The sequence below is a fragment of the Lemur catta genome, chromosome 19, assembly GCF_020740605.2.
Source record: "Lemur catta isolate mLemCat1 chromosome 19, mLemCat1.pri, whole genome shotgun sequence".
Taxonomy (NCBI): Eukaryota; Metazoa; Chordata; class Mammalia; order Primates; family Lemuridae; genus Lemur; species Lemur catta.
Window position 1 is genome coordinate 15973299 of NC_059146.1, and position 3891 is coordinate 15977189.

General features: G+C 41.9%; 1 non-coding gene across 1 annotated transcript; it reads right to left on the reverse strand.

Moving 5' to 3' along the window:
* Positions 1-3154: 3154 nt before the first annotated feature.
* Positions 3155-3316, reverse strand: LOC123624921. Its single transcript, XR_006730281.1, has one exon. It is a non-coding gene; the product is annotated as a U1 spliceosomal RNA (small nuclear RNA).
* Positions 3317-3891: the final 575 nt, after the last annotated feature.

Below are 3891 nucleotides of genomic sequence, written 5' to 3' on the forward strand. Positions count from 1 at the left end.
GAGCCTGGGGCTATCATCCTCATACCTGTTGACAGATGCATGGAATTCAAGGGAGGGTCATATCTGGACCACCTGAATCTCTGGATTTTCCTAAGTTACATTAGAGCCAGAGAGTCTCTCTTGATTTCCTGCCAACAAAAATGGGGAAGCCAGGGGAGGGGTGATCACATATGAAAGGATGACTCCAGGGAGCTGCCAAGGATGGATGCTAAATAACATGCTGAAGCCGGAACAGGTCAGGAAGGGAAGGAAAGAAGAGAAGGGAAGGGAAGGGAAGGGAAGCGAAGGGAAGGGAAGGGAAGGGAAAAACAGGAAAGAAAAAAAGAATTGCAGCTTTTTTTTTCCTGCACCAGAACTACCATTGCAATGCCCTGATTGTCATTAGCCCAAATTTCAGCCCATTCCTTTCTATGGGGACAGACTCTGAGAACTAGTTCCATAAGGCTTTTTTTCTGTCACTGCCCTTTTAGCATGGCTTTCAGATATCCTCCCCTTTTCTCCCTGATCGTAAACTCTATTCTTGGATCAAGCATTTTTCCTTGTTTTGTTATCAGTTCTTTGGGCCAGGGTCACATAACATGCTGACTAAGGTTAATTACTTCATTAATTCCTCTGCTCTCTTGATGTGCAGTATTACTTTTATCACCTTCTGTTCAAAGATGAGTTGAATTCATTACCAGAATTCTGTGTGAAGGTCAGTGGAACTTCAAATTGTATGCCAAGAGACAAGGAATAAGAAAAGCCTGCAGTACTACTGCTGAAAGATTTCTCTCAAATGTGGTCCTCTTGTAGCCTCAGTTTATCTTGTGAGACGTGTTATCACATACCTGGGCATAGCTCTGCTTCCCCTAATCACACTCTTTCAGCATAAAACACATCTGCAGCATAGAGACAGCAGGAGAGGTCTCTCCCGCTCTTCCCAGGGTACCCCCTTCACACCCAGATACATTCAGTTCACTTATTCAGTGGTCAGGAGAAAGCATCCAGTATGTGTGAGGTACATTGCAAGGCTCTGGACTATCATATAAAATAAGACCAGTCTCTGCTCTCAGAATGTACAGCGTAATTAGGGACAGAAAAGTAAATCAAAGAATGATAGTAATAATAACAAGAATAATAAGAGTAGCTGAGATCTATTGAATTCTTACTACATACCAGCCACACATTACCTTTTACCTGTTAACTCAAGCCCTGATTTGAGCCCAGACAATCTTACCCATACCTGGACATTCAAATCAGAATGAGTGGCCCAGGACCCCCTTCCTTAACTCTACCCTGGATTCATATATCTCCCGGCAATCTTGCTCCTGTTGGCGATCACTTCTGTGCACGCACTGAGTTCTTACTGTGTGCTGCACCCAAAGCCTACCCAAAACACTCCCAGTTTAAGAGGATCAAGAGCCACATAAAGATGTGATAGTAAAATGGTACACTTAGCCCCTGAAGAAAGGCATAGACAGGTACAGAAGAGGCACGTGGCAGGCAGTAGGCATGTTGTCCATCACCAGGATGGCGGAGGACATCGCATGGGAGCAGTTTGCCCAACCAGAAGCCACAAGGACTTCTGGGAAGACATTCAGGGCAGAGATAATATCCCATCACTTTTCTTTAGGCAATTCCCTCCTCTTTCAAAATCATCCTCAAAATTTTCCTTGAGAAGTCTCCTCCACAATCTGCGTGATGATTAATTTTATGGGTCAGTTTGACTAGGCCACACAGTGGCCAGATATTTGGTTAAACATTTATTCTGGGTGTGCCCCTGAGGGTGTTTCTGGATGACATTAATATTTGAATCCACAGACTGAGTAAAGTAGGCTGTGCTCTCCAGCGTGGGTGGGCCTTATCCAGTCCCTGATCTGCTGGAAGCCTGAACAGAACAGGAGAGGGTAAGGAAGAATTCTCTCTCTGCCTGCCTGTTTTTGAGCTGAGACATTGCACTGGAGCTCACACTATCACTTCTCCTGGTTCTCAGGTGTTCAGACCGGGATTGGAACTCACCAGTGGCTTTCCTGGGTTTCGAGTTTGCAGAAGACAGATACTTCTCAGCTTCAATAACCATTTAAGCAAATTTCTTCCAGTAAAGTTCTGTTTCTTTCCCTCTTCCTTCCTCTGTCTCTCTCTCTCTTTTCCTCCTCCATATAGATAAATAGTAGATAGATAGATAGGTAGAGATATACAGGATGTTCCAAAAGTCTCCATACATAGAAAAGATTAACAAACTCATATTATATTTTATATTATATTTTATGTTTTTTATATTTATTCCCATTTTCCCTATGTAGGGTGACTTTTGGGACATCCTGTACATATATAATCATACCTCAAATATATGGTGGGTTCAGATTCAGAGCACCACAATAAAACTGATATCACAGTAAAGCAAGACAGGCAAGCGTTCTGGTTTCCCACTGCATATAAAAGTTATGTTTATACTATACTGGAGCCTATTAAGTATACAATTGCAGTATGTCTAAAAAAATGCACATACCTTAATTTAAAAAGACTTCATTGCTAAAAAATGCTAAAGATCATCTAAGCCTTCAGCAAGTCATAATCTTTTTGCTGATGGAGGGTTTTGCCTCAATGATGATGGCTGCTGACTGATCTAGTTGGTAGTTACTGAAGGTTGAGAGGACTGAGGCAATTTCTTAAAATAAGACAATGAAGTTTACTGCATCAATTGATGCTTCCTTTCAAGAAAAATTTCTCTGTAGCATGCCATGCTGTTGGATAGCATTTTCTTCACTGCAGAACTTCTTTCAAAACTGGAGTCAATCCCCTCAAACTCTGCTGCTGCTTTATCAACTAAGTTTATGTAAAATTCTAAATCCTTTGTTGTCATTTCAACGATGTTCACAGCATCTATACAAGGAGTAGTTTCCACCTCGATAAACCACTCACTTTGTTCATCCAGAAGAGGCAGCTCCTTATCTGTTGAAGATTTTTATCATGAGATTGCAGCAATTCGGTCCCATCTTCAGGCTCCACTTCTAACTCTAGTTCTCTTGCCATTTCCAGCACATAGGCTGTTACTTCCTCCACTAGAGTCTTGAACCCCTCAGTGTCACCCATGAGAGTTGGTATCAACTTTTTCCAGACTCCTCTCAATGTTGATACTTTGACATCCTCCAATGAATCAAGAATCCTTTTTCCAGGGGAATATGCAAGCGCAGTATCCCACTACCATGAATGATGCAGTCGAGTTTCCCACATTTGGGGAAATCACAGGGGTCAGCACATCCGGAGTGCAATGGATGAGACTCACCCTGGGAAAACTACCTTCCTGATCATGGTGTCTCCCCTGCCAGGCAAGTATACAAATATTTTTAATGACATCCTGAATGGTGAATCCTTTTCAGAAAATTTTCAGATTACTTTAGTCAGATTTATCAGAGGAATCACCTGATAGCTATAGCCTTATGAAATGTATTTCTCGAGTAATAAGACTTAAAAGACAAAATTATTCCTTGATCTGTGAACTGCAGAATGGATGTTTGTTAGCAAAATGAAAACAACATTAATCTCTCTGCACATTTCCATCAGAGCTCTTGCGTGACTAGGTACCTTGTCAATGAACAGCAATATTTTGAAAGGAATCTTTTCCTCTGAGCAGTAGGTCTCAAGAACACGCTTAAAATATTCAGTAAACCATGCTATAAACAGATGAGCTGTCTTCTAGGCTTTGTTGTTCCATTTATAGAGCACAGGCAGAGTAGGTTTAGCATGATTCTAAGAGCCCCAGGATTTCCACAATGGTAAATGAGCATTGGCTTCAACTTGAAGTTATCAGCTGCATTGGCCCCTAATAAGAGAGCCGGCCTGTCCTTTGAAGCTTTGAAGCCAGGCATTGACTTCTCCTCTCAACCTGTGAAAGTTCTGATGGCATCTTCT